Here is a 10,611-nt window from a genome sequence, read left to right as displayed (position 1 = left end):
TCGTTGAAGTGTTTCATTCAAAGTGGCTTGCTAATCCGGTGCTGGTTCTTAAGAAAAATGGCACTTGGCGTATGTGTGTGGATTATACGGATCTTAATAAGGCTTGTCCAGTGGATCCTTTTGCCCTCCCCCGCATTGACCAGATTATTGATGCCACGGCGGGTTGTGAGCATTTGAGTTTTTTGGATGCGTATTCTGGGTATCATCAGATCAAAATGGCGGTTAAGGACCAGGAGAAGACGGCGTTTATTACTCCCTTTGGAGCCTTCTGCTATGTATCTATGCCTTTTGGGCTCAAGAGCGCCCAAGCCACTTATCAAAGGTGTGTACAGAATTGCCTGCATAAACAGATCGGCCGCAATGTGCACGCCTATGTGGATGATATTGTGGTCAAGTCAAGGCAGAAGGAGACGCTGGTTGATGATTTAAAGGAAACCTTTGACAACTTGCGGGTTTACAAGATGATGCTTAACCCTGCCAAATGTGTCTTTGGTGTTCCGGCAGGCAAGTTACTGGGATTTCTTGTGTCCAACAGAGGAATTGAGGCTAATCCGGAGAAGATTACGACTATCACCTCCCTGGCTAAACCGAAGTGTATCAACGATGTTCAGCGGTTGGCGGGTCGGATCGCCGCACTGAGCCGGTTTATCAGCCGCCTCAGAGAGAAGGCCATCCCTTTATACCAGATGTTGAGAAAGACAGATCAATTCATCTGGAGTCCAGCTGCTGATGAAGCGTTGGAGGACTTGAAGCGGCAATTAGCCAATCCGCCCGTTCTTGCAGCTCCGGTCGACAAGGAGCCGTTATTGTTATATGTAGCAGCCAATGCTCGTGCAGTTAGCGTGGCTATTGTGGTAGAATGCAAGGAGGCAGGCAAGGAGTATCTGGTTCAGCGGCCGGTTTACTATATCAGCGAGGTGCTTATTGAATCCAAGCAAAGGTATCCACATTGGCAGAAGCTGGTATATGGAGTTTTCATGGCAAGCCGGAAGTTGAAGCAGTATTTCCAAGGGCACCCTATCACAGTGGTCAGTTCAGCTCCCTTGGGCGATATCATACAGAACCGGGAGGCGAAGGGCTGGATTGAAATACGTACCCCGGACGGCGGTTAAGTCTCAGGCACTTGTTGATTTCATCAATGATTGGACTGAGTTGCAAGCACCAGAGGAGAAGCCGGATCACACATATTGGACTATCCATTTTGATGGATCCAGGCAATTGGAAGGCTCGGGGGCTGGAGTCGTGTTAACTTCCCCACGAGGTGATAAGTTTTGTTATGTTCTCCGCTTAATGTTCCCTTGTACTAATAATGCAGCTGAGTATGAAGCCTTGCTCCATGATCTCCGGATGGCTAAAGAGATGAATCTAAGTCGGGTGAAGTGCTTCGGTGACTCGGACCTCGTAGCTCAACAGGTGTTTGGCACTTGGGATTCTAAAGACCCACTCATGGCGGCATACCGTCGTGAGGTGGATATTGTTGCAGGTCATTTCAAGGGTTATCAGGTGGATCACGTGGATCGTCGAAAAAATGAAGCGGCGGACGCTTTAAGCCGGTTGGGCTCTCAGCGTAAACCGGTTCCGCCTAATGTCTTTCTTGATGTGTTGCACAATCCGTCAGTCAAGCTCCTAGGTGAAGCGGATTTAGCTATTCCTGATCCGGAGGCTCAATTGGTGGCAGCCCTGCATGTTATACCAGATTGGACTGTTCCTTATCTTGCGTACATGAACCGGGGAGAGTTGCCAGAGGATGAGACTCTAGCCAGGCAGATAGTCCGGTGATCCAAATCTATGACAATTATCAATGGCGAATTGCATCATTGCAGTGTATTAGGGGCGTTTCAACGCTGCGTCTCTCCTGAGGAAGGTTGTGAAATTTTACGCGAAATCTATGAAGGGGATTGTGGTCATCACGCCGGTTCAAAGTCTCTGGTGGCTAAGGCGTTTCGTCACGGGTTTTACTGGTTGACAGCTCATGCTGATGCGGAGGACTTGGTTAAACGGTGTGATGGCTGTCAGAAATTTTCAAGGCGTGCTCATGTGCCGGCTCAAGAATTGAGGATGATTCCAATTACTTGGCCGTTTGCAACATGGGGGCTGGATATGGTCGGACCTTTTAAAAGATCCAAGGATAAGAAAACCCACCTTTTGGTGGCAGTTGACAAGTTTACCAAGTGGGTTGAAGCGGAGCCTGTCAGCAAGTGTGATGCAGCTACAGCGGTGCAGTTCATTAAAAAGGTGATTTTCCGGTTTGGCTTTCCACACAGTATCATTACTGACAATGGTACCAATCTATCCAAGGGTGCTATGAAGGAATTCTGTGAACGTGAGCACATCAGACTTGACGTATCATCAGTGGCTCACCCCCAGTCCAATGGGCAGGCAGAACGAGCTAATCAAGAGATCCTGCGAGGCATCAAACCCCGGCTTATGGTTCCATTGCAAAGAACACCGGGATGTTGGGTTGAAGAGCTACCATCTGTGCTATGTAGTATCAACACTACGCCGAACCGATCTACAGGATACACACCGTTTTTTATGGTCTACGGAGCGGAGGCGGTTCTCCCTAGTGATATCCGGCACGATTCGCCTCGTGTAGCGGCTTATGTTGAAGCGGACAATGAGATAGCACGGCAAGATGCTTTGGACCTATTAGATGAGGAGCGTGACATAGCGGCTGCCCGCTCGGCGATTTATCAACAAGATCTTCGTCGCTATTACAGTCGCCGAGTTAGAACCAGAGCTTTTCAAGAAGGAGATTTGGTGTTTCGGCTCATCCAAGATCGGACGGATATGCACAAGTTATCCCCACCTTGGGAGGGACCTTTCGTGGTCAGCAAGAATCTGCACAATGGGTCGTACTATCTGATTGATATTCAAGAGCATAAAGACTCGCGCACATCAGAGGAGGAGACCAACAGGCCGTGGAATATAGCTCATCTTCGGCCTTACTACAGTTGAGCCATCGGCTCTATCTATGTACATATTATGGCAGTGTATATATTATCATTGATATAATAAAACCGGAGCCTCAGCTAAAGCGGAGTCTCTGTCCTTTCATATCATGCGTGGTTACATGGAGTGGTTCTGTTTTAAAACGGCCTCCGGTTTACCCCTTGAAATTTGCTTTTCAAAAACGCTTTGTGATATCACTTGGGGCCTTGGTCGTGTCCGAACCAACACGACACCTTTTGATAGGCGAAAGCCACCAGATCACTTGGGGACATGGTCAAGTCTAAACCAGTCACGCCTCTTGATCGGCCTAAGGCCACAAAATCACTTGGGGGCTTGGTCGAACCCGAACCATTGCCACGCCTTTTGATCGGCATAATTGCCACGGTTTCATTTGGGGACCTGGCTGACTTGAACCATTATCACTCCTATTGGGGGCTTGGTCCTGTCCGACCGTGGTAACACCATCTGATCAGCTCAGTAAAGCATGTTTTTGCAAATGGTTTTTATCATCGCCTTTGCTTCCATAATTCTCTTATGACTATTCTTCAATTTTTGTTGTGCTTCCTTTAAACCACCAACATCTTTTTCCAGTTCAGCTGACGGGATTCAGTTCATTTTTAATCCGGAGAAATATGCCTGGTTTAACTTTTCTGTTAACATCATGGAGTAGCAGGGGGGCTTATAATGACCCAGCACGGTTTACATGGGAAGCCAGCATTCTAAAAAAACACGGGAGTTGTTTTCTCCCCTTGGATGGTAATGGTTTATAAACCCTCCGTTTCAAGCCTAGCTAAGCCAACTTTATGCCCAGCGATGGCAGGTATTTTGTATCGCATATTTTATTATATGTTTTAAATACATTGATATATATATATCAAGGTTATAAACCGGTTGGCGGTATAACCGCCACCGCAGTTCAAGATTTTCTGATTGCAGGAAATATAAATTGAGGATTTCAAGCAAAAGCATCAGTACTTATGCACGAAGGCATATTTAAGGCAGAAGTATTGACTATCCTATTACAAGGCAACGCAGTGCCCAAATAAGATCATTGTTGTTCCAGTGGGTCATGATAAAGCACCCACTTAAACCGGCTTCAGGTTCAAGTCTGTTCATCAGTCCGGTCTGACGGTTGTGGGTCGTCCCGCACCGCTTCAGCTTCCTCATCTCTATCCATTGGCTGGAAATCAACAGTGGTCCAGTCGATTCCCCTTAAAGCTTGAAAGACAGCTTCTTCATGGATCAGAGAAGATGGTTCAATATCAGGAGCGTAAGTATGCTTACGGGTTGGAGGAATCAGATTCTCCGCTTCAGGAGATGGTGCAGGCACTCGTTTGTTCTGATCATTGTACTAGGCTTGATAATGCGACAAATCTGCCTCTTCAGCCAATTGACAAGCCAGAGGGCGTACTGCACGGTTTATCGCCCTCAAATCATCTTCATTGAACTCTGAGCCATCTTCCTTCAAGCTGGGATAGCCTTGAGCTGCTTCAACAGGATCGAAATCCGGCACCCATGCTTTTGCCCGGATTAAGGCGTTGATGGCTCCGGTTCGAGCAGCAGATTTTTTTCAGTTCTTCAATCTGAGCAGGAAGCATTGACAATCTATTAAGAGTGTCTTGGATTAAAGTGGGAGCCGGATTGTTATGAGATGCAGTGGTGATGATCCGTTGCGCTCCGGTATACAGTTGTTCAATTAAAGTGTAGGCAGCCTTCAACTTCTTCCAAACATCTGACCCTAAGTGACCAATGCGTGTACCTATAACAATACAGGAAAGATCACAAACCGGATCTATCATAAGCAGGCCAGAGTTGTCCAAGAAACCAAAAGGAACTTACCAAAGATAGCAGCGGTCATGGAATGTACTTGCCGCTTTACGGCGGTCAGCTCATCTACCACCGGTTTAAGAGCAGCTTCAGCGTTTTCAGCTCTTTTTATTAAATCGGCCTTCTCAGTGGCCCAATCAGTCCGGTCCTTCTCGAAGCCCTCCTTCAGCTGTTCTGTGATACTCAAAGCGCTGGTTAATTCTTCCCTTACCTTGTCGGTTTCAGCTTGCTGGGTTTTCAAGATTTCCTGCAGATCAGTAATCCGGTCTTCTTTGATCCTCCCTTCAGCCTGCATAAAGACAGTGCTTGGCTTTCAACAAAAGGTACAAGAATTTGAAGTACCAACCACATAACAAGTTATATGCTTGATACTTGGGGGCTAATGCACCTTCAATTTTCATCTGTTACTAAATCGCAAAGTCCCAGCTCAATACAGGTATTCAACTTGGTACTTGGGGGCTAATGGCTATTTGCTCAGTTATGTTCTGATGTTAGAATCTTTATTGGAGTCCCGGTTTAACTATACTAAGTTGAACCGGCCCTTGGGGGCTACATTGATGGAGTTCAAAGTATTGAGGACTATATTCAAGTCCCGGTTTGAAGAAGATTACAAACCGGCCCTTGGGGGCTAGGAGGATTAATACAGTAGCAGTAATCAAACAAAGAAGAAGCGCAAGGAAGTTACCTCAAATTTATCTCTCATTATCTTTACCAGGCCAGCTTCACAGTCACGACTAGTATATAGCCGGTTCGAATAACCACAATGAACATCTTGGGCACTCAGAGTAGCATATGTTTCCAGATCAACATCCCGTTTGCCTTTGTTCATGCCAGGAGAATCTTCTTTCACAGTATGCTTGGCCAAAGCGACGGGATTCCCTGGTTCAAAGCGACCTACGCTGGTAATTACAACATCATCATCCTTGGACTCACCGGTTTGCGTTGGCGCGGTCGGTTTATCAGTAGGCTTTGAAGGACTGCGGGATCCATCGATCCGGACAGAGCTGGCAGGCTGATTAACAGGGACTGAGGTATCGATAGGCCTTTTATCCGTAATAGCATCATCTTGCAAAGGAGGATCATTGGGAATATCTTCAGGAACGAACGCTTCAAGATCTGGTGTTTTATCCTGTTCAAGGGCAGCATCTTCCTCGGCCGCTTTATTCAGGCGGGCTTTCTTGCTTGGTTTAGGTTTAGCCCTGAAAGAGAAACAAAAAGTCAAGGAACAGCATAAGTTGTAACGTGGTATACCAGAAGCATATGTTCAGTCTAGCTTACCCCAGAACCGTTTTCAGTGGTGGCAGCTGAGTGGCCGACGATTCACCAGAGGAAGAATGGGAAGTAACCTGATAATCGGAGTCGGACGGATTAAGAGGTTGACGGATGAAACCCGCTTTAGGACATAAATTAATAAAAAGGACGGAGACCTCGGAGCGGCGTTTTCAAACCGGACTGTTCGGTAAACCGGCGGAGGTAACTACCTGGCCGCTGTGCCGGGTTGTGCGGCGAGCTTCATGTTGCCGAGTCTTCATAAGAAATTTGGGATCCAAATAAGCAAGGGGATGAGAAAATTTAACTTTCTAGTTTGCCTGGCGAAATTTTGGCAAAGGCAAAGGATCCGAATCGGAAGAAAGAGTAATTACCTCAGCGACGTCAGCATTACTGGCTTCAGCATCATCCTGACAAGTATCATCATCAATAAGGCGTGTAAAAAGTAGGCCTAGTGAATCGAGTTCTACCTCAGGGTCCGAGTTACCCACATCATCATCAACAGCCGGATCAGATGAAGCAGTGGTTTTCCTCTTTTTGGCAGGCTTCTTGACGACCTTGGTCTTTGGTCGGATTGGCCGATCTGCTTTCTCCGGTTTGTCTTGTGGAAGCTTCTTGCTCCAAAACGGATTATCACCCTGGGTAAGCAGCAATTGATATCAGACAGAGATAGCAATAACAGGTTCAATAAAAGGTACAATCAAAATCTTACAGCTGGCGGTTTGTTGGTAGCACAGAAAGGGGGCAGGCCGGTTTGAGCGCAGAGATGCTCCGGTTCGTTCAGCATTTTCTTCACAGCCTCTGTGACTTCATCATCGGAGAGCTGGATGTTGGTGTGTCAGAGTGGGTCATCAACGCTGCCAGTATATTTGCACATCAAACCGGAGCGCCGGCTGAGAGGCAGTATGCTCCATGATATCCAACAGCGTGCGAGATCAACTCATGTTAAACCGTTGGCCATGAAGGCTCGGAGCTTGGATAATTGCGAAGCGTATTTACTCCTCTCCTTGGCACTTAACCTTTGTGGGAAGGGGTGTGTATTGCTGAGCCATTCCGGACGAAAGCCAGGCAAAGGATTTTCATCACCAGGGGAAGTATCTTTGCAGTAAAACCATGTTGCATTCCACTCCTTGGGGTGACTGTGTAGTTTGGCATGGGGATAAGTGATTTCTTTCCTTTTCTGAATTGCCATACCACCCAATTCGGTATTGGGACCATCAGTGAATTCTGTGCGGCGGTTTAAGTGGAAGCAGTCTCTGAACAATTCAACTGTGGGTTTCTCTTGAAGGTACACCTCACAGAGCACTTGGAAGTGACATAAGTTGGTAACAGAATTGGGGCCAATATCTTGCGGGCGAAGTTGAAAATTGGCTAGTACGTCCCGGTAAAATTTGGAGCCGGGCGGTTTGAAGCCCTGGGCTAAGTGATCCGCAAAGATCACAACCTCTCCCTCTTGAGGTGTGGGAGGACATTCATTACCAGGAACCCTCCAGTGGATAGTCTCTTTGCTGTCTAAAGCGCCGATCGAGACTAAATCATCCAACTGGGTTTCTGTGACACGAGAAGGAACCCAGTTGCACTCATATACTTGTTTGGCCACGGTGAGATCTACAAGAAATAGGTGATTCCGGTTCAAGAACATGTTGGATAAAAGAAGGCACTGGTATGAACAAGGCTAAACCGGAGGCAGTATACTTAAACCGGATTTTTATGAAGTGGCATCATATGGCCAAAGAGTTCTGGCGGTTCAACAAGGGGACTAATGGTATATACCGGTTTATTAACTTTTTCTATACTAAGTTAAACCGCCTGATCTATACATTGAAAGCAATTGAGGTTGCGGATGGCTAAGTATGCAGAAACAGGTTTCACAAGGTCTTATTGTAGTAATGGATCTGAAGCAAGTTCAGAAAAACAGAAAATATTCAAAAGATTAAAGCAGAGCAGAAGTGAATCAATGGGCAGGTATGTAGATGAGATCTAGGGACTTGAGCGTGAAACTACAGGTGGATGCTAAAAGGCTACTACTAATTAGAGTAGGGTTTCACAAATCTATCCGGGAATCTAGGTACGAGCATGAACAAGTGAGGAGCACAGCAAGAACACGAAACCCTAGAACAAATCTATGTTAAGAAGAGCAGAAGGCTTACCGGAATCTAGGAATATGCGGAAAGATACCGCAGTGCTCTGGAACGTTCAGGTTGATGCAGCGGCCCAAGACGAGGCAGAGGTCAATGGCGACGGTGGAGCTCCGAGGCTGGCCACGCGAGGAAGACGAAGAGAAAGAGACGAAGGGGAGAAAAGGAAATGACCCTTCGGTCCTATTTATAAGGCAAAGGACGTGTGTCAGGCGCGCGAATCCAGGAGCCACAAGATTCAGACGTGGAGTTGCCGCCTTGGGTATCGCAGATCTATTAATAAAAGAAGGCGTTATAAATGTTAACTTCATGATGACGTCATGCCAGTTTACAGCAACCAGAGATGATGACGACATGGCGGTTTACCAATTACCAGAAGATGTTGAAGACAAAGATTTTTGTGAAGGATTGACATGAACCAGTTCAAATCAATCTGGGGCCTAATGTTGGGGATATTACTACTAGGTGTGAATCGGCTTACCTGGGCCGGGTTAGCTTCATTAGTAGTATAAGGGTGATTAAGCAGATGAAGGCCCAAGGCCTGTAGTCAGTTTAGAACCTGTAGCCGTAAACCGGCTTGATATATAAACTTGCATTGTAAGTTAGGAATAGATAGAGACCAACCGGGATACGAGTATGAACCGGTGTGGGACTCTGTGGACCGACGGGCGTCACCAGTGTATATAAGGGGACGGCACGACGGCGGTTCACGAGGACAGACAACAACAACTCGAGCCTAGGCGAAGCTTGTTTGCTCCCTAGCCATCGGAACCACATCAATTCCATCACAACTAGACGTAGGCTTTTACCTTCATCGAAGGGGCCGAAATAGTATAAACCCTTGTGTCTTTGTGTCTACTTTAACCCCTTCAAGTTAACCCGTAGCGATGGCTCCATGACTAAGTCCTTTCACGAGGACATCTGCCGTGACAAATCCACGACAGTCACTGAATTAAATCATACAGTATTTGCAATTGGGCATTTAAATGATATATATTATTTTAAGTGCTCAATTAATTCTGAACTTAAGTGTGGGCTGTTAGGAATAATCCCAACAGAGCCCACAATTATTTGCAGGATTTTTGGAAATGTTTTACTATTTTTAATAAAGCCCAATATTTACAAAAAAATAGAAAACAGGAAATAAAACAGAGCAACCTTACCTGGACTTACCTTGAGGCCACCAGGGATACCAGCCCACCTGCGCGGCCCGTTACTGTGCAGCCCAGCTGCCAGTCATCTTCCTCCCCCTCGCCCCGAAGCAGCTGCGTGTTGGACGCACGCGCGTCGACGCCGGCCACCTCCTGCTTCGCGCTGGAGGCCTCTCCTTCTCCTAATCCACATTTGGCGACGCCACGCACCCTTCTGGACCTCTCTCACTCTCTCCCGTGCTTCTCCCACCTCCTCTGCTCTCTCCCGCGCCACACCCGAGCGCACCCGACGCCGCCGTTCACTGCCACCACGGCCACCAACCACCCCTCGCCCTGCCGATGAGTCTAGAAGCTTCGCCGCGTCGTCCTCGACCTCCTCGCTGAGCTACGCAACGCCGGACGCCCTGAAGCCTCGCCAATGCTGCCGTTTCCGACCTCGGTTGCCGGAGATCCCCGTCGTCGTTTCATCGGACCCCGTGCCTCCCCTGCCTCGCCAGAAGCACCAGAAGAACCACGGTGATCCGCTGTACCGTTTCCCTCATGACCCGTAGCCTACTTCGCTCTCTAACCGCATCAGCCACCGAAGCTGCGAGCTCCTCGCCGCCGGTGATGGTGCAGACGAGGCCATGGGCACTACAACCCGTATCTGAGCACACCAGTGTGCTCAGCGTGCCTCCACAAACCTGCAGCCACCAGTAGCTCCGCCTCCCATGCCCTCTAGCACCGTACTCGACTGCTCCCAAACGCCGGCCGCCGCCACGAGCTCGACTCCGGCGAGCTCGATCCACCCCAGCCCCTCCCATTTGGCTCTCTGGATGCGCAAGAGCGAGGGCTATGCCCCGGTGCTCTCAGCGCGCTAAACTGATGCTTGTAGCGCAAGTCCGGCGTGCCCCCGCCATGTTCTGTGGTCGCCGTTGGCTGGTCTCCGACGTGTTGACGTGGCGCCGTCGTTAGGGGCTAATGACCCTGCTAATTAACCCCTGGGTCACTGACAGGTGGGCCCAGAGCCCTGCTAATTTTAGCTCAGCGCTAACTAACTTTTAGTTAACCCACTAAGTCACTGACATGTGGACCCATCCCTGTTAGTTATTAGTTAGGTTTAGTTAGTGCTAATTAACCTAGATTAGTACTTAACCTAACACTAATTAACTCGGTTAGTTAGTTGTGTCACTGACCAGTGGACCCCACTGGTCAGGTTTGACCCGAGGCAGCCCTGTTGACCTGCTGAGGTCAGCATGACCTAATGCTGACGCAGTTAATCATTTTCTGGATTT

The sequence above is a fragment of the Triticum dicoccoides genome, chromosome 2B, assembly GCF_002162155.2.
Source record: "Triticum dicoccoides isolate Atlit2015 ecotype Zavitan chromosome 2B, WEW_v2.0, whole genome shotgun sequence".
NCBI classification, from domain to species: domain Eukaryota; kingdom Viridiplantae; phylum Streptophyta; class Magnoliopsida; order Poales; family Poaceae; genus Triticum; species Triticum dicoccoides.
Note: the sequence above shows the minus strand (reverse complement) of the source record.